The sequence below is a fragment of the Ammospiza nelsoni genome, chromosome 5, assembly GCF_027579445.1.
Source record: "Ammospiza nelsoni isolate bAmmNel1 chromosome 5, bAmmNel1.pri, whole genome shotgun sequence".
Lineage (NCBI taxonomy): Eukaryota > Metazoa > Chordata > Aves > Passeriformes > Passerellidae > Ammospiza > Ammospiza nelsoni.
The window spans coordinates 45,000,450-45,021,216 of NC_080637.1; the positions used below are offsets into that span (position 1 = coordinate 45,000,450).

Below are 20,767 nucleotides of genomic sequence, written 5' to 3' on the forward strand. Positions count from 1 at the left end.
GGGAGGTGTAGTGCCGCCCTCCGCGCGGAGAGGGCGGGGGAACGGCGTGAGAACTACAAAACCCACAATGCATTGCGAGGGCAAAGATGCGGAGGAGCCCTACAGAACTGAACGGCATGATTGGCTCTCGCAGAATGCGAGAGATCAAATAGAATATGGGCCCTACTGAAGGAGCAAAAGCTGTGCCATTCCTCGTTAGTATAGTGGTAAGTATCCCCGCCTGTCACGCGGGAGACCGGGGTTCGATTCCCCGACGGGGAGGTGCGAAATATTTTTTCTCTACTTGCCTTTAATGTAAAGGCAAAATCATTTTGGGAAATAAAAGCTGTTCCCAGACAGCTGTAGTAAAACCGTTCCGACTCTGAAAGAGGGAGAACAGAGCAAAACCTATCCGGATCTGGCTGCCTACCTGCTCCAGGGCTGAGGTAGTCAGAGTTTCACAAGATCAGCTGCAGAACTGAGAGCAGGCACAGGAAAAGTATTTTCATATTTTAGTGGCTCAAACAGCTGAACAAAAGAGTTAAACCTTTCAAAAACATTTACCCTTTTTCTTAAACTGGAAAAAACCTGACTCACCCTCACCTGAGTCAGAAACAATGGGAAGGGGACAAGTCAAACAGGCACAGAAGAGGGAACGTGGAAGACCAGAGGCCATGACCTGGCTTGCAGTAACACAGCCTGGCATTTTTGTCCTTAAAGTGAGAATTTCAGCCATTGGAAAGCCCTGAGGCTTCACTGCCCAGAGCACACTTATGTGCACCAGCTAAGAGCAGTTTGCAGAACATCTGTGAGACTCCAGCATCCCTGCTTATCTTTACTTAGTATCACTGAAAATGCTTGTTAGGCATCCCCTCTTTTTTAATCCTTTTGCCAGAAATTTATTTATCTATCTATTTATAATACAGTTTAGCACAAAGGTACTAAGAGAGATCTCCTCCTGTCTGTTGGAGGTTAGCAGATGCAGTAAATTTGATTGCCCAAATTTCTCTTTTTCCAAGTCAGGAAGTAGCTCTATGGCCAATTGCACATAAAAGGAGCAAGGAGTTAGGACCCAAGGCAAAAGGCCAAGACACCCAGCTGTGAGGATGCATGTTACTGGTGTTTAGAGCAGGAGGCTGGCGAGCCCTGCTCTGGCCCTGGCTTTGTGCATTCTGGCAGTTTGAGTAAAACTAATTTGAAGCCCTATCTACTGAAAGTAGATAGTTCTGTACCATGAGCTACCTTGCATCAGCCACCCAACCAGCAGCAGGCACCCAAGGGAGAATATACACAAGAGAAATTTTCTCTGGGTAATAAGAGCTAAGAGACAACTTGGCAGAAAAGTTCAGCAACAAAGAGCAATTACTCTTAACACAGCATTGCTGGAAACCATGGCCATGTAATTTCAGATGCAGAATCTAACCCCTGTCACCCTCAGAAACTGGTTTCCACCCCTTCAGCCCTAGTGTGGACAGCCATGGGAGCAGCACACCAAGAGCTGTGGGGAGCTGAGGGCACAGGAGGAACGCCAGGCTTGATGTACTGTACAAGACCAAGAGATGGTTTCTCTGTGGGCTCACAGCTGATGGCAAAGCCCATGGGCCCCTCAAGAGCATCCCACCACCCCAGCTGTCCCACCTGGATGTGAATCTGAGATGGCAAAGTGAGGAGTACACGAAGAAGAGGGGATGTGAGCACCACCCACAGTGATACCCTGGAGCTTTGTATAAACTCCTAGACTACAGCCACATGCCCAGACAAACTAGGGCAGGACTAAGAAAGAGTTTCAGTAGATCTGTATTATAGAAGGGAGAAAAAATAACCATAAAACTTTCTCTTTCGTGACTTCTGAATTTCCTGCCATACTCACTTCCCATTCTCAAAATCCACATATATATGTCATCAGAAAATCAAGGGAACTTAATTTGTTTAGTAGGCAGTTTATTTCAAAACAGAGGTCAGACCATAAAACAAAATAAGATGCAAGAACCATTTAGTTGTTCACGTGTGTTGGCATCCAGTCAGGCAATTTCAGCTGTCATAAAACAATAAGGGATAAGAAAAGCAATTAATTCAAACCAGAACTCTGCTGACAGTGTTTTTAGTCATAAAAAAAAAGTCTTGTAAGCAATTTCATACCTGCTTAGTCGTGGTTCTTGTTTTCAGATTTAGCTTTCACAGTGCTCAAGCCACTACCCAAGAGGCAAAGTTTTGCTGTAAACCCACAGCTTCTAAAGTCCCAGAAAGGCACTCTCATTGGTGCATGGGCAAAGGTGAAAGGAAGAAGAACAAGGAGCTCAGGGCACTGAGCAGGGTTTTACAAGGTCAGCCTCTCTCCACCTGCAGGGTACTTTGTTCTCACCCAAGTCATCCAGCTCAACCTCTTTCCCTTCTCCTGTGCTACCAAATCCTTCCCCCACACCCGCACGCACGCTCTCCAGCTGGCAGCGTGGAGCCAGGACAGCTGGAATGCCAGCACCGTGCTGTTGGTCCCCAGCTGGGGCCAGGACAGCTGGAATGCCAGCACCGTGCTGTTGTTCCCCAGCTGGGGCCAGGACAGCTGGAATGCCAGCACCGTGCTGTTGGTCCCCAGCTGGCATCATGGAGCCAGGACAGCTGGAATGCCAGCAAGCCCAGACACAGCTCCCCACAGGTTTCAGACCTTCCTGAGAATGTGAGTGCAGTTCAGGATGGCTTCCTTGTGGGCTGTGTCCACAGGAGGCACAAGGTGAGGGATCCCTTGGATGGAAGACTTTCACAGTTGTTTGCAGGAACACAATTTGAATGAGCACTAGTGAAATCTGGAGGAGCAAACAATTCAGTATTGAGAGTAAAATTCTTTCTCTGATGCCTCTTTCATTATCTACACACAGCTTTAACCTTCATCTCTTTTGATGCTTCTAATCCTCCCACTTACCTGCCATTGTGTATGTGTTGAGGATTTATCACCCTCAATTTATCCAAAGCTCATGGAGAGCCAGTATTATGGCTGGTCAGTGGCCAAACCAGCAAGACAAGAGCAAGTTGGAGAGCAAATTACCAGTTCCAGTCTTGCCAAATTCATAGGCTGGTAGCAAAACAACACTATGGGGAGGTGTGGGCTGGAGTGTCAGCAAAAGCATGATAATGGCATCTTGCTAAAGCATCTGTTTGAAATGTATTCAAGCCCTGGGGACGGTGTAATTTCTAGCATTTTGTCCTCTGAGGGTTGTATTCATAGGTGCATTTAACTAAGTGCATTTTATATACCCTTAACTCTGCCAAATATTTCAATTAACCTTTTTCAAGGTGATTTTTTGAAAAGTAAAATATTGCTTGCAAATGTTAAAAGACCACTTTATGTCATTAGTAATGATGAAACAAAAACTTAGGAGAACTGAGTATCTTGGAAGTTTTATATTGGTGATTACTCTAAGGACAAGGAAAAGAAGATAGGACCCTTTCTCAAACTTAATGACTTATGTTAATTGCATATCACTTGGAAGTAAACTAATTGGTAAGTAGGGAGATAAGGAAGAACAGATCAGAAAATGTCACTATAAATGCTCATCAAGAGGTAATAGCAGGAACAGACAATGACAAATTGTTTGCAAGCTTTTTTGCAGGTCAGGACATCCAATGTAAAGTTGATGAGCTGGCCATTTAGGAGGATATAAGCCCTTTACTCCACCTTGGTTCTTCTACAGAGACTCCCAGTGCTAAACCTTCTAGCTACTAAGAGAAGAGGGGAATCTTGGCCCTTCAGAAGGTGCTGAAACACTTTGCAACAGTAGCTGCTGCACAGGGTGAACCAAGGGATCATATAAATAAGATAAGCAATGTAAAAGAATTTAATCTTCATTTGAAAAGTTTTGGCTTGTCATCATTAGTATCCACAAACTGTTGGCCCCAAGAACCCCAGTTTGCTCTGCAGTCTTCTCTCTCCACTGAGGAGTCTGGCTCTGGCCAGCTCTGTGATGGTGCCGGCCTGGAATCAGCTCCTGGGAAAAGAGCTGTGTGAGGATGACAGCTGGGCCATGGCTGTCCCCAGGCTCTGCTGCCAGCCCTGCCCCCTCACCACGTGCAGGTGCTGAGGTCTGTGCCCTTGCTGGTGGCAGCCTGGCCCCAGTGCCCCCAGTGCCCACTCCTGCAGCTCCTGGCACACAATCACAGAGCAGCATGTGGGGCTGTGAACACAGAATGCCACCAAGGAGCTGGCACTTGAGCCCTCTCATTGAGAATTTCCAGTGTCTTCACGCAGGTCTGGGCATTCAGGTGCTGCATGTTCCTGCAGCTCCTCTTGGGTCACTGGAACAACAACAATATAAACTGGGTGGGATGCTGATCCACCTAAAATATACCCAGGCCACCATCAGGCATCCCACTCCAATGCATTGTGGTTTCATGGCTCCACCAGACTACCTGGCATTTTTCCATTTCTTCATTTGCTTGCAAGAAGGGCACATTAGATGCCCAGTTTTTCTCCAGTAGCTCTTAACATTTGAGCATAAGGATGTACAAGGAGCTGTTCTGTTTTTTACGTGAATGACCATTAATGGATCCAGTTTCCTGGGACATATAGATGGAAAATACTTTAAAGCAATATTTTAGTAGTAATTTATTCTCCATTTATTTATTTTTTACACTGCTTGAGAATGTCCATTCTAGTTCTTTTATTTTTCCTGAGCAAGACAGTTCCTCAGTGCTGTCTTCTTTGTAGAAGTGATTGAACACTACATACAGTTCTATCTTTACCTGTCAGGTGGTCTGTTGAATATAATTTCCATGTTGCTAGATATGCATGCAGATTATGCCACCAGAAAAATTAGTCTCTGCTATTAGGCTATGTTTTCTAGGATATGGTTAAGGTACTAGAGAGATCTGATGTGCAGATTCACTCATTGTTTCAAAAGAAAGCATCCAAAAATCACAATACTCATTTGATAACATTAACCTACAACTTTGAAAAACACTATTAAGTAACTAACTTTAAAATTGTTACATGAACTGACTATATTTATATTTCTAAGATCTGGCAGCCTCAGGATGTCATCACGACTGCCTCAGGAAAGGATAATTCCTGCCCCAAAGCCTAAAATCTAGATGATGCATAGTTAACTCTTCTGCTAATTTGATGCTAAATGTCTGTTATGCTATTCTGCCTATTCAGGACTTTGCTTTGTTTCATATTTTTCTTTGCTAAATATTTTGAAATACCATGGATGACAACACTTCCTCTTTCTGGTGAAGTTACTTGCATGTAGCAGCAGTGGGTTACAATATCCTTCTCTATCTGAAAACCCCAGTGTGTACAAAAGTTTTTATACAGACAGAATTGTGGTATATGAAGAAATCATATGTTTTTCTATAGCTGTTACTATCTTCACAATCTTCTCAGTCATCAGTTTTAAAAACTTCTGCTTCTGGATGATTGGGTCCTTTCTGTTCCATGAGGTACCAAACAAGCTCATACTAACTTTCAAGCATCCAAGATCTAACACTGAAACAAAAGAGATGGTATATAGGTTTCACACAAAGTATGCTCCTTTAAGTAGTTTGCAGATGCTCATCTTCATGCAGAATAAACTCAATGATCACAAAAAGGATGTATTTTTTCTGTTGTTTAATATCTAAAGCTTTCCAAGAGGAGATTTCATGCTTCTTTACTGAGGATTCATCTTTGAGAGACCTTTACTCTGGAGATGAATACAAACTGGCCTCTGGATAAATTTGGGATATTGTTTTAGAGTTGGAAGCATTGAAAGATACTAATTGTTGATAATTTTATTACTTATTTTGCTAGTACCTGGTACTGAGCTGTGTTTTGTTTTTAGTAGGAGAAGAATATTGATAACACACTGATATTTTGGTTGTTGCTACGTAATGTGTGTCCTAAGTGTAGAACTTTTCTGTTTCTCATGCTCTGACAGCAAGCAGATGCCCCACAAATATAAACCACAAGATAAAGAGGCTACATCTCTCAGCAGAAGCCACAACTTGACAATATAAGAGCAGTGAATGGCCTGCCTGTGTGGACACAGAGAAAAAATCCAGTAAGGTGTTAGAAGACCCTAAAACAAAAATTACAATTGGACCAGGAAAAGCATGTGACAAGCATAGGGGGACATGGGGTTGTCTCTAAAAGCATCCAGCTCAAGCTGATCTGCTGCTATGCCACTCTGTGAAATTGTTTATTTTTATAAATTCTGATGGCTGAGACTCTCCCTTGAGAAATCTAGGATCCAGCCCAAGGAGGAGGAAGTGTATCTGAGAGTGGGGGGACGTGTGAGCGGTGAGTTGAAGGGGACACCCAATGCTCATGGAACTGCTCACTGTCACGGGACTCCAGTCCCAGGAGTCACAACATCAGTGATGTGTGCAGCTCCTGGAAAGGTGTGAGAGTGCTCAGGCAGTGCCTTCTCCTTTAACAGGAGTGCTATGGAATTGCACCTAGGTCTGGTGCTGACTTTCACCAGCAGATGTGCAAAAGGCATCCATCACTCCATCCATCACCTCCTGCTCCTGCACCAGGCCATGCCATCTGGTCTCTGTGACACACAGCAACTGGGCTGCTCATTGTCAGGCCTTCAATGATACTTCAGTATCTTGGACTTCTCTTAACTACCTTTGATATTTTTTTGCCTTTGGATTGACTTCTTGGAATCCTTCTTTGGTTTTTCAGGGAAACAGTGCAAGTAATTATTTGGATATTTGTCCCTCATATCCATAATCAGAGCAGGAATGCAAACCAGAGCAAAAACACAAGTAGAAACAAAAGAATTGTGCAGAAAAATACTTCATTACTCAAAGACTTAATCAAAAAACGTAAGTGTTACACATCTCAATTATAGACATATTTATTCAAGAGTGGGAGCAGAGAAGAAATATGTACTAAACAGCAAAAGCTTCTATTACAATTTTGTATGAAAAGTTCAGTCATGTGCTTTTCTCTTTTCAGTTAGGGCAATAGTATCTCTGTAACTTTTGAGGTTGCAGAGGTGTTGCTTATTTCTTCTGCCTGGTTTACTACAATCACACCCTCTGCAGCATTCTGCTGTTGCTGCAGCACCAACCAATGGAAATTTTTGCAAATCATTTGATATTATATTTCTGCCCCTTCTTATGCATAGACTTGGAGTGCGAGTGCAACTACTCATTAGAGCAAGTTTATATTACCATTTCCTTATGTAATGTTGTCAGTCTCTCCAAATTTCAAAAGCTCTGTGTCAGATACATAAGAATGTAATATTTTTAAGCTTGAAATTCCCTCTGTGACTTTTCTGCTAGGTTTTGCCTGGCAGCAGCACTGGCTTCAGTTTGTAGAGTTACAGCTGAAAAAATGTAGTTATTCTATGCCAGTACTTAGCAAACTGCTTTTTCACAATAGGCAATGAAAGAAGTTTGATCAAGCAATATTATAGAGGAGAAGAAAGAAAAAAAAAAAAAAAAGAAAAGAAAGGAAGCAAAAGAATCATCAAAAGAATCAAAGACAAATGCTTTCTCCAAAATCACTGAATGAAAATGGGAATGTTTATGACTCCTCAGTGAAGCACTGTAAGGGTGTGAACAGCAGCTGCTTGTTCACAGTTTGTTGTCTTCCATTTCTCAAACCCAGGCAAGCCTTTCCTTATCCTCATTTCAGTTGCTGTCAATAAATACCACTGTTTACTCTGCATGAGCTGCTCCTTGCAATGCTCTTCATTTGTTGTCTCTGCTTTTTCTTTGCTCCGGATGTCTCAGCTCCTCTGCAGAAATACCCACAAAGCCCCCAGTGTTCTGGCCATAAAGTGAAGTGTCCCTAAATAGATGTACTAGTAGACTTCCCCCTTTGTCTGTATGTGGGTGCCCCAAGTCTGAGAACAAGTGGAGACCCTTACCACAGGCACAGCCAGCTGTTCACAACAGAGGAAGTAATTTCCATACTTCTTGCATAGCTATTTTTTGGCCATGGTTATTTCACAAGGCAAAAATATCTTCCTACTTCTTCCACAATTTATTGCATAACATGGAATATAATACATGAACTGATTAAATGTGCTATTCAGGAGCAAGTCTCTCCCCTGAAAACCTATAAAACATCCCACAGATCTAGGTTTCCACACACGTGGTACTCTCAGTAGAGGCATTGATCTACTCTTTTTGGCCCACTGTGCATAACCTCAGCTGTGTGACATTGCTACTGCACGATGCCTGCAGCCCTTTCGGTGCACAGAGAGCTCCAGACTGGGAAGCAGGACCTTCTTGGGAAAGGCCTCAGACCAAGAGGAAAGGTCCTGTGCAGGTTTCATGCAGGGCCATGAATTGCAGACCTTTCCACTTCTCCCCCTTTCTGCTGAAATAGGTGGGGGATATCCCCAGCACAAGGGAAAACCTTGGGGCTGCATCCTTACTCCCCGAGTCTGACTGAGTTTAGATAACCAGGGGTGAATCTTTCACTTTACTCATCACATCACCTCAAGGGAACTCTTTGCTGAGCTGTCCAAGGCCACCTTCAGCAGAGACAAAGGTTCAAGAGAGCCCAGGAGGCCAGAGTTGAAAAGTCTGCCTGAACAAGTCACAGGCAGTCCCTCAGGCATGTCGAGAAATACTCCCTGTAACTGCTGGGATTCGCAGAGGGGTGGGATCCTCTCATCCTGAACACACACCAGGGTGCTTGGGCAAACACTGTGCAGCCTGGACTGAAGAAATAGAATAGGTAGCTCTCTTTGGCAGGAGCTGAAGTAATTTTGGCTCAAATCTCATTAAGGGGAAATAAAAAGTCTGAAAGGCTTCAGCAGAAGACATGTTCAAATACATTTATTTGGCAAGAGCCTGACCTCTGCAGGTTTCTGGCTGAAGTCCCAGGGAGCACATTTAGCTGTCTGGGATCTGTTTTCAGGCACTTGGTGGTGGCCAAGGGGGATGCATCCCCTTTGTAGTTCTGGGAATTAGCATTTGCCAGGATCAGTGGTGAGACCTTCCTTCAGCCATGCCCTCTGTGAGCCAGGAGAGCCAACACTCAGGGATGAAGGATTTGTGATTTTGAGGAACATAGCAACCCAGCTTCCCAGACTGACCCCTTTCATCCTCTTGCTCCCATTAGCCAGGGCTGGGCTGTCAGGAGTACTGTGCAAGGCTGATGGGATAACCCAGCCACTTTCCAAGGAGCCCATGGACCCACTGAGTCTTGGCCATCCTCACCAACATGGTTCTGAGAAGCAGTGCAGACAGACCACATGTGGTCTGGTGCAGGTATAGCAGCTTAAATCTTCGCAACATCCCTCCTCTCCTGCTTTTCACAAAGCGCAGCATAAAGCCTTCTCAACATCACTCCACTCATAGAATATGAAAAGCACCATTTCTACCAGGAATCAATAGATTTCTCTCTTCAGTTATGGAGTATTTCTTTATTTTTTTTTAACTTTTGTTTCCTGTCTGATTGCCCTCATTAATTTACCAGCATCTCCTGGCAGCAAATTTTACACCAGTGTGTGGGCTGCCAGACGGAGGCTAAAAGTGTGCCAGGCACCTCAAAGAAATGAAAAAACAAGTGAGGACAGATGTGCTGGGCAGTCTCTTTTTCCACTAGGGCAGTAGTGGAACATGCCAAATGGAATGGAAAGGGAAAGGGAAAGGGAAAGGGAAAGGGAAAGGGAAAGGGAAAGGGGAAGGGGAAGGGGAAGGGAAGGGAAGGGAAGGGGAAGGGAAGGGAAGGGAAGGGAAGGGAAGGGAAGGGAAGGGAAGGGAAGGGAAGGGAAGGGAAGGGAAGGGAAGGGAAGGGAAGGGAAGGGAAAGGGAAGGGGAAGGGGAAGGGGAAGGGAAGGGAAGGGAAGGGAAGGGAAGGGAAGGGAAGGGAAGGGAAGGGAAGGGAAGGGAAGGGAAGGGAAGGGAAGGGAAGGGAAGGGAAGGGAAGGGAAGGGAAGGGAAGGGAAGGGAAGGGAAGGGAAGGGAAGGGAAGGGAAGGGAAGGGAAGGGAAGGGAAGGGAAGGGAAGGGAAGGGAAGGGAAGGGAAGGGAAGGGAAGGGAAGGGAAGGGAAGGGAAGGAAAGGAAAGGAAAGGAAAGGAAAGGAAAGGAAAGGAAAGGAAAGGAAAGGAAAGGAAAGGAAAGGAAAGGAAAGGAAAGGAAAGGAAAGGAAAGGAAAGGAAAGGAAAGGAAAGGAAAGGAAAGGAAAGGAAAGGAAAAGAAAGGAAAGGAAAGGAAAAGAAAGGAAAGGAAATCCTGTATAACCTTTCACACTGCTCAAACTCTCTCTCAAAATTTGTTAGAAGAAAGCAGCTACACCTGGTTTTGACTTGTGCTTGCATTTAATGCGTAACTGCACCACATTCATATCCCCAGCAGACAGCAAACCTCAAACCTTGGGATGAATCCCCATGCACACAAAGAGATGCTGGCAGTTGAGTCACCCTTTGGGGACTGGTGCCCACTGACAGGTAATATTTTTCAGCCATCAGTCCAGCTCATGGGAACTGCAGTGCTTGCCCTTCTTCCACTGCCAGCATCCAGTGGGATTCCCCCCCGTCCCCCAAGTTTTCCTCCAGTTGATCTTTGGAGGACCCTTGAGTGTCTGAGACAGTCCAATGAAGAAAGTATTTGTCCAGTCTTGCTTTTAAATAAATACTTCCCACCAAGCCCTAAAAGGGAGGAAGCAGTATTGCCAGAAAAATACACAAAATGATGCAAGAGCCTGAGCTGAACATATTTACTTTTGTTGCTAAAATATGTAGCTGGACAATAGCCACAGCAAGCTTCAATTCAAGTAATATGAAACAGGTTTTATATTTTTGTGAAGACACTGATGAAAGCTCAGGGAATGTATTTTTAAACATTTTTAAAATAGATGTCTGTAAAATCACAAGTGGTCTGGGGAAGATGAACTGGGAATGGTTATTTATTGTTCCTCATAAAAGGAGAACTAGGAGGCATACAATGAAAATTTTGGAAGCAGGTAAGAAAAAAAAGCAGTTTTTCCATGCAGTTCAGTTAAATGCAGCCATTTAAACTACGAAACTCATTGTCACAGGATCTTTTGGGCACTAGGACTATAAACAGATTCAAAAGAGTTAAACTGAGTGGATGCAGCTTCCAGCTCCTGAAATCTATAAAGTACAGGTTTCCACAACCTGGGAGATTATAGCAGAGGTAAAAATCAACCCATACAACTTATGCTGTTCTCCTTAAACAAGATGAAGGTACTGAGTGAGGTGAGCCCTTGGTTCAGCCTGCTTCTGGACTTTCTCAATCAATTTTATTTCTAATAAGATACATATTTTTTTGTTCCTGGCGAGCCATATATCCCACTCAGGAGTGTAGTGTCTGACTGGAAGGGTATGGGTCTGCTCAGTGCCGGTCTTGTCACAGACACTGACTGGGATTTCAGAGAACATCATATCAAGCTCCTCTGGGCTCTGCCACAGGTTCTTTGTGTGACTCATTTCAAAAGTTTTGCTAAATGATAGTAGTTTCCCCTTCATCTCTCTTGTGACTTTGACTGAAAAGCTTCTTTTGGGGAAGGCATATGGTTGCAGGGCCTAACATCATAGAGTCCCTGTAACCTCTTTAGATGCAACTTAATAAAGTAGCAAGGAAAGAAACCCCCAGTAAGCTAGAGGCTTTCTCCCCTGATGGGGGAAGGGTAAAAGGTAGGAAAAGAAGGTTATTGCCATGGGGCCCTCACACCTGGCTCAGTTGGTGTTACTGTCCCAGTAGAAAAGAAGAGGTTGTCACATCCAAGAAATGGGGCTGCACAGTCTCCAGCCAAAATGAACTTGGCAGCGGGAGTCAGTGTAACAGAGCACTCACCTGTTAGCAAAAATTACAAATAGTATTAATTTCACATTGTGACTCATGTTCTCTCATTCAGTCACTTGTTTATGTTGCTAAGTAAGTATCAGTTACAGGAGAATAATTGAACCTTCAATTTCCAAAACAGTTCTTGGTTTTTTGAAGGTATTGAATTTATTGGTAAGATGTTGCTGTTGCAACATCTGGCAATTCATGCCCTGTTGTGGGCACCGTGCTTGGGGGTCTGGAGTCTTCCCACTCTTCAAGGAATGGGTTCAGACAGCAGCTCTAGGAGCCAAAAACTTACTGTCTTTGCTTGAGGATTTGCTTGGAAGCCAAGCTTGCACATACCTAAGCTGGTTGAACTAGATATTTCAGCCACTGTTAACAGTTTATTATAAAAACTTCTGCTTAAAGGCTTAACTCCATGAAAATTTCAGTGAGGTCTACTGGCTATCCCTGTAATTGTGACCAGTTAACAAATGACTTTGGCATTTCCAAAATCTGTTTTGCCAAGCAGATGTACATTCAGACACACACTTGCATGTCCCAGGAGCAGTGTTGTACCAGTGTTCAATACCCTTTTGTACAATCTCTTCTCATGGGGAAGGTGTAGGACACTGTGATACATGAGGCAGAGAGGAAAGAGCACATTTCCAGCTCTGTTTTTCTTATGAAACACAATTATCCAGCTTAGCCCCACTCTCACTGTGGCTGCTGTGAACCCACAGCCAGCCTCTTGGCCTGCATGACAAGCATGGGTGATGTGAAGCCGGGTGCACCAGGTGCAGGTGCGGTGCCAAAGGCTCAGACCCAGCTCATTCCAGCCAAACGAGTCCCGAGCAAGGCAAGCCAGGCATTGGGGAGGCCAGGTGGGAGCCTTGCTTTGCAGTGCTGAGGCTGAACCTACACAGAAGTTGAACCTCAATATTAGGAGCCTGAAATCAAACACTTCCAACAATGCCTGGGACTTCCAGGATCTGCTCAGTCTCAGCCAGTGCCACTCGTGCTGCCTGCTGCAGTAATTCTGCTTGTTAGCCCAGAAAATCCTTTTGTAGGAGTAGAGAACCTTTAAGAAAGAAAAACTGCATCTGGCATATTAGATGAGAGTTTCTGGTTTAGCTCCTCAGAAATCTGCTGCTGTGGAGTGGTGACACCTAATGGTAGTGGCACGGTGTGAGACAAGGACACAACAGGGATGAAAATGAGATAAAAGAACTGTGTCACTCTTCATGGACAGGAAGTCAATGTCAGGATGCTTTATGCAATTTACGCCTCCAACTGTGTAGAATTCTGATGCAATATCTCTTTTTCAGCCTTGGCTACCTCAATGTAATGTATTTTTAAGATCTGCTCATACAGATCTTAAAAATTAAAAATACTTAATTTCTAGTCCTGATATTATACTAGCCTTTCCCTTCCTGTGTTATCCTCTGTTGTGCTAACCCTTTTTATTAAATCCTGCAAATTTGTAGCTTGTCTCAGACCAGCTTGTTCAGATTAGGGTTGCCTAGGGGCTAGTTTAAATTGCTCACATGACTCCTCATAAGAAACATTACACACATGTTAAATTCATGAGCCAAAGAAGGCTTGTGTGTAGAGCACTTTCCATTTCCCTTTGCCCTTTCCAGGTGCCTTTTTCCTCATTTTTCATGCCTTTCCTGCATTCCCCTTTGCTTTCCCCTCCTGGCCTTCTGTGTCTTTGCATGAAAAAAAGAAAAAAAGAGAATCTCATCTTTGCACAAAGATACACATCAATCTAGTCTGTCTATTTAAATATTCAGGTCTGGAATCTGTCCCTATCAAATCCATTTTCATGTAATTGTAATACAAACTGCAAACATAACTGAAATGTGGAAAGAGAGCAAAGGGAACTATCCACATACCCAGTGCATTAATAAAAGAAAGAGGCATTTTTGCCTCTGGTTCTGGAAAGCACAAAACAAGAGTGGTTGTTCCCACTAAAATTTTGTTTCAGACTGTCCTTTATTGCTCTTGGAGCAGAGAATAGCAGCTTTCCAAAGCCTTACTCCCAGTATGCCCCCAACATGTTCTCCAGAGCTGAGAGTAGGACTCCCAGTACTCTGATTACTTGGGTACCTTTCCTGAAAGGAGCACCTTTAGAGGGTCACAAGCACCTGATTCCAGCTCTTGTTACTCAGCTATATCAGGAATGCAGCTTTCTTCTAATTTTGACTTCTGCTATCTCTTTGCTGGAAGACTAGCAGATGCCATGCTGGTGGAGGCAGACAGATTTATTTGTTGGTTTTGGAGGTGAGCACCTACAAGATGAAACCACTCTCAGTGTGCCTGAGACCGGTCACAAGCAGGGGAATAGCAACCAACTATGCTTAGCCCAGCTACTGTGAGTTGAAAAAATGATGTTTAGTATAATTAACTGAAAATAAGTAACTGGGGAGGGAAGAAAAATCCTGCTAGTGCCTCTACTGAGGGCGAGGCTGTGACATTTTGCCCTCTTTAGGCATCATGGAGGAGAAACATTATGAACCGTTTCTTCTCAAGTAGAGCAAAAGAACTTGCTAGAGTTCATGTCTTCTTAGATTCCAGATAATGAGGCAGTACCAGACCTTCATAGTTCCACCTCACACAAAACTACTCCTCCTGCATTTAGTTACTGAACGGACCACATCTGGTGCAAGTGTAAGTGACAATACAGCAAAGCCAGTCACCTGTTCCAGAGCGGAGCAGGAGCAGAGCAAGTTTCCACAGTGGGGAGAGCTGGCTGCAGGAATGGCACAGCCACACCATGTCCCCATCTGGATGTAATCTGAGCAGTTAGCACTGTATAAAAGTGGATGGATGGTAAATGGTTTAGAGGCTGGTCTTGAAGGACCACGTCTTCCTCTGCAGACCTCCATAGAAACTCAGATAATTGGGAGTATTTTTCCTGAAAGTCTGTAAATGTTCATCCAGAACACAAGTAAATTTCAGCATGACTGCAGCTGTGCAACATCACCCTCCCAGCAGCCTGATGGTCCTTGCTGGTGTGCAGATATCAGCACACACCTAGCTGATGTCATGCCTTGTTTCCACGTTTGAATCAGCTGTCCTATGCAGGCTGGGAAGTTGCTGTTGTGCCTTGTGCTCCTTTGTTCTTCCAAAGTTAGAATTCTGCTATAAGAATCCCCCATCCAGGAACCTTCCTGCCCCGTTCCTAAGACTGGAAGACCTCTGCCAGTGGCAGAGGCTTTCTGCTTTAATGCGCCTCTCCTTGTAAAGGAATTACTGAGAATTACGGAAAGTTCTTTTTGAGACAGTCATCAAAGAACAAACTTGTCCCAAAACAACTTGCTATCTAAGACTAGGCCCTCTTCATTCAGGAAAGCAAAGGTTCCTCCTACAAATTTTTGGTGCTGGGTTAAAGCATTAATGCAGTAAAGTCAGGAGGGCTTTCCTTAGAACATCTGTGATGTCATCAGACAGTGAGGATGCAGATATGCACATAATTGCTGACAGTAAATATCTACTTACCTTTAGTGTGCCTGTAAATTTTTTATGTATTTGCTTTGCTTGCACACCCGTGGGGGTCCTGGAGCCCTTAGCCACAGCAGCAAGAGCACAGCAGTGGACTGGAGCAACTGCATGGTAGGCAGAGAGCTACTGACATTGAAGGACAGTAGCTTAACTTCTTCAGGGAAGACAGTTTGGTTTACTGCTGTTAATAATTTTAATTGAAAACACCCAAACCATATTCACATGGATTGAGATATAATTTATCAGTGAATAGGAGTAAACAAAAATTTAATGCAGGCGGGGCAGTAGAGCACATGGTGTTCCACATGCTTGGCTGCAAAAGCTGTCTGGTGTGTTGCACTGCAATGTTCTCAGAAATGCCTTTACTATTTATTGTTGTATTAGAGGTTCTTTGTTTGGACTACACAAAGCTACTATACAAGCCTCATGCATCATGTCAGAAGGAGACCATTTCCATCTCCTGACACCCTGCCCAGTCCAGCCTCCAGCAACACTTCCTGATGATAGGCATGTGACACCATGTAGACATGGTACTTCCTGGCTATATTTGCTGTCAGACTGTTGAATATTTCATAGAAAATGGTGACTGAATTTGAAAATTGGCAGAAAGAATATTTTAGGAATTTAGATTTCCAGGTTATAGGCAAAAGCTCTCTGGCTATTCATGAATGATGTTGGTATCAATGTGGAAAGAAGACAGTATTCAATGAGTCATAAATGATGTACTGAAGTACAGGCAAAAATATTCTTAATATTTTTACAATGTTATCATTAAATATCCCTTTAATTCATGTCCATAAATATGTGCAATGCAAGTTATTATATTTTTATTTATCAGAGGACTGTTGCACAAATTATAGACATACCCTTGAGACACATACACTTTTCCTTATGGATGTCTCCCCAGGGACACAACAATCCAGTACACGTTGTTGTGTACATTTAAAGATTTATATTTCAGTGACACTTTCATTGGTTCTACTGACTTATTTGATGCTTAAATGCATTTTTAAAAAATTGAAGTATTTTATATTTTGATGTCCTGATGGTGGCAGCAAGAGGTTTTACAACAGAGCTTGCAGGAAGAAACAATGACCCAGCAGTAAACAGCTTATGTCTTCAAGAGGAAAAACTGCCTAGCACATCATACCATTACTTATTTTGTTCTCTCCATTCAAACACAAGTGCCACATTGTAATTTACACAAACCAGATAAATAACAAGGAATATTGAGCTCTTCCAGAAGCACTGATGAAAATAAGCAGTTGCCTAACACATACATTTTCCTCTGTAAAGTTTTCTTATGAGGAGAAAGGCAGAGCTGTAAAAAAAGAAGTGCAAAGGAAAAGGAAAGCTGCAGAGGGCACCCCATTGTATGCCCTTCAGACAGAAGAAGACCAACCATCTCCATGAACATTTTATTGTCCATGGCAGAGTATCCAAACTGCTCCTCCTTGGGGAATAGAAGGAGTTTTCATCCATGATGACCAGAGGCTGTTGGTGACAGAGGGAAAACTGTCACCACACGTGATTTGTGCAGGAGGCAGCAGCAAACCTGCTGTGCTGCAGACATGCAGCACCAATGCTCTCATGGTGTACTTACCTGCTTCACAGCTTGCTGCAACCAGGCAGATGGAGACAAGCCCTTTTTCCCCACCAGTGTACTCTGTTGCTCCTGTGTGCTCTGTTCTCTGGCACTGTATCTAACTTTGCCCACTTGACCCATGTTGGTCATGGTGGGGGCCTGGAGCCTTGACATGCCCCAGGCAGAGGCAAAGACTCTTGATTTTGCAGACCTTATGGTGCCAGTGAGTCCATGAGGCAATTGGAGCAGGGCTAAAGTGACAAAAATCCTGGGAGGAAGAGGGACAAGCATGCCACAAAGAGACGTGCGGGTAGATGCCTGGTGCCTGCCTCTGGGGCCCTCTTCTGCATTAGGCTCGCAGCTGACACAAGCTGTGCTAACTTGGAGTGATTAATAAGAGACTTAAGCAGCTCAACCAGTCTGCCTTCTGTCCTTAAAAATTAAACAACGGTAACTAAAAGTAGTAATAGGGCTTTAAGAGAGATCAGAAAGAAAATTTAAAAATCTCTTTTCACGGAACTATCTTAAAAATGATATTACAGGAAATGAATGCCTGTGAGCAGAGCAGAATGGATATATTCACTACCCATATCACAGAGGCAGACTCTGGTGCACACTTCCTAGGGAAGATAAATTGTAAATATCAATAGCCTGATCCTTATCCTGCACTTACTGTGGTGTAAAGGAGGAGCCACTCCACAGTGAGCTCAGAAGTTAAACCCTCTCTAAAATTCATTTGCACAAGACCTGAATCACCCTGTGTTGTGGCCAGTGAGCCGAGATTGACAAAACTTGCCAAGTCTCTTGCTCAAAAGCAACTTTACACAAAATAGAGATACTACTGAAAATTAAACAAAAAAATGTAGGACCTTAATAACTGGGAACATACACCAGCTATTGTTTCACAGACTGAAATCATAAACCTGTATTAAGGCTATCAGAAAACAAATTTGAAGCATTAAAAATTTATGAAGCCTTTGAGTCCCTGGAAAGATCATTACTAGGCAACGTACTGCTGTGGTTCCCGTCACAAGACTCAGAGACGGCACAGACCCGGCTCCGCATCAGCCCGGCTCCCTCCACCCTCGTGGGGCAGAACAGGGAGCCTTGTGAACACGTTTGGGCCATAAATGCCTTTGTGAGAGGAGATCTTTGCCGCTGTGAGGAGCATCAAGTCAGCAGGAGTCTGCTGAGGCACACGGGGTGGGAGGACTGCGGTCTCCTGTTATCAGCATCCCTTGGGTTGAGCTGTAGACAGCCCGGTTATTTCCCACATTTGCTACTCTGTGCAGTTTTGACCTTTCCCTTAATGTGAGTTAGCACTTTTTCCCTCTGTTTAGTGGCTGAATCTGACTCAAAATGCCTCATGAGAAGTACTTCAAATGAACAGGTGCCATAAGAATCCTTTGACTTTAAAATGGCTTAGTGTTTCAGAGGTACTGCTACTGACTTCATTCAGAGTGACTGCACTTTTTATGGTGCGTGCAGTTTTCTCATCTACTGCTGGGAGGTTTTGTAGCAAAAGCACTCAAGGGGCTCAGCGTCTCCTCCAGGCTCTGCCCTTCTCTTTTAGCCGTAACACCAAATGTGACACTTTCTCTGCAATAGCTTCTGTAGTTTTGAATAGGGAAAATAATACACTGCCTCTCAGAAGTATTAAAGGGCTCTGATCCTCCTACTTATGAAGTGCTTTCAGTTTTCAAGAGAAGGTGCCATAAGTGTAAATTATTTCTAGGTATTACTCAATGTAAATGAAAGAGAATATTGATTTTGCAGGTCTCGGATGAAGTGGAAGGGTAATGTCAAATGTGCCGTGCTAGTAATAACTTGGTGAAAGGAAAACCAAGACCCAAGATGTTGGGATTGCTATCAAATCTATACACAAATGTATTTTTAGAGGCTAGCATTAGGACTTACACTCTGCCAAAAGTTAGATGGGATTTACTAGGTTGTTGCTCTCCTGTCAAGGTATATTGCCAAAAGGCTGATTTACTTTTACATCTTTATATCCATTGCTTTATATTGTGTTGGTTGTTTAAATATTTGTATGCATTAAGGAGCAGCAATTTCATCTCTCTAACAGAAAAATGTTGCAGCTGGCAATGGCTTTGGGCCAATAATACACAGGATGTTTGAACAGCCCTGTGTTCAGTGTTCCTCTGCCCCAGCAATCTGGATTATGTTTTTGTAAATTTATTTGATCATAGCGCTCATGAAAATTACAAATTAGCGTCAATGAGTAGGAGCTAACGTGGTCTCAGTGTATCTCGAGTAGTCTTTGTTCTAGTTCTTCTCAGCTCAGCCCTGACCTGCTGTGCTCCTTCCCTTCTCCAGGTTATGCTCCTCCCCAGACTGATAGGGGTGGTGTGCTACAGAAACTGCAGATACTACAAGAACTGATGAATTACTCACTTTGTGTAATTTAAGGCAAGTGAACCCACTTGAGTTTCTTATAATGAGAGGAATATGAAGTTATAATACTTCATTGCTGTAGTAACTGGCCAACAATCAAGAATTTCATTAAAGCCATGAGCATTTTAGAATATACTTACGTACATTGCAATGCTTTCCTATGTTAGTTGAAGCCCCCTCATTAACACAACCATATTAATTGTTTATACTTTTGGGGAATGTGATTGTAAGATTCAGTCCTGAGATGAAGGGTGTGTCAGTGACTGAAGACTGACACAAAGTGGCAAAATGAACCTGTTTAAGCCTGCATCACTAATTTCTCCCACCCCCACACCCACATGCACCCCCACAACATCTTTAGTTTTCAACCACTTAAAAAAGTGACTCACTTCTGCATTTGGAAAAATATCAGTCATCATCATGGATTTTGGCAATACTGAAAGAAAAGAAGAACAAAACCAAAGAGCAACAAAAATTCAGTGTCGCAGAGTAAGCTATACACACTGTGCATGTCCTCAGATGACATCCTAAACATCACTAGGCAACGTATCCTCCCAAAGGCAGGCAGTGAAGCCATTTACACCAGCAAGTCATCACCTCACAATGTTTAAGTTTAGATGATGTTCATCTATAGCTATCCCAAGGAAAACTGTCATTTGTCCACTGAGGAGCTGTCCAGTAGACAAGAGAGCAGTCCAGTTAGAGCAAGAGAGATCAATAGAATCAGCTTTTGCCTTCATTTTCATCACGACTGCTTACAGGAAATTAAATTGAATTTGACATAACCCAAAACACACCATACTGCCATTTAATTGAATGATAATATATAATATAAAACACTCCCCAAAGCTGACCTCTAGTTCATTTGATTAATTGAACATTTAGTGCTTCCTCACACATCTCCCTACCCTCTGCTCCCTCCTCTCCAAAAGAAAAATTGATCAACTCATTCATTATTGGCTCTTGCTGCAGGATAATTCCCTGTTCTTTCCAATGCCAGTATACAAGTGTTGCCATCTGTTAAAGAAACCCAAATCAATGAACCAACAATAGGAGAATGAAAGATATTTTTAATGGAAATCACCAGCTACGAGCCATAATGTTTGCAAAGACCAGAACACTTCAAATTTAACATTATCCTCCAGTCCTGTGGAGGATAAACAAATCCATGACATCCAAGTATCCCACCTTTGTGGCTCAGGCTGACCTTCACTCTGCAGTTGTTGTACCAGTGGGTCTAATGAGCAGGACAGTTTGCTTCATCACATCCACCTTCCCAGCAGCTGGGCAGGAAGACAGTCTGGCAGCACACTGCCAGAGTGGGGCTGCTGCTGCTGCCTTCTCCTGCCTCAGTGTGAGTGCACCCAGCAGCGAGCCCGAGCAGTGGGGCTGGCCCATGTCCCTCCTCTGCACCTCTGCTGGCACCCCCCAGCCAGTTCTACCCACTGACATGGGCGCCAGGCACCGCTCCTTCATCAGCAACAGCTTTAAATGCTTCCAGCCTCTCCTGAAAAGTAAACTGCTAGCCAGGTGTTCTACTAGGAATGGAAATT

General features: G+C 43.6%; 1 non-coding gene across 1 annotated transcript; it reads left to right on the forward strand.

Moving 5' to 3' along the window:
* Positions 1–189: 189 nt before the first annotated feature.
* On the forward strand, positions 190–261 carry TRNAD-GUC (transfer RNA aspartic acid (anticodon GUC)). Its single transcript has one exon. It is a non-coding gene; the product is annotated as a tRNA-Asp (tRNA).
* The last annotated feature ends 20,506 nt before the right edge of the window (positions 262–20,767 follow it).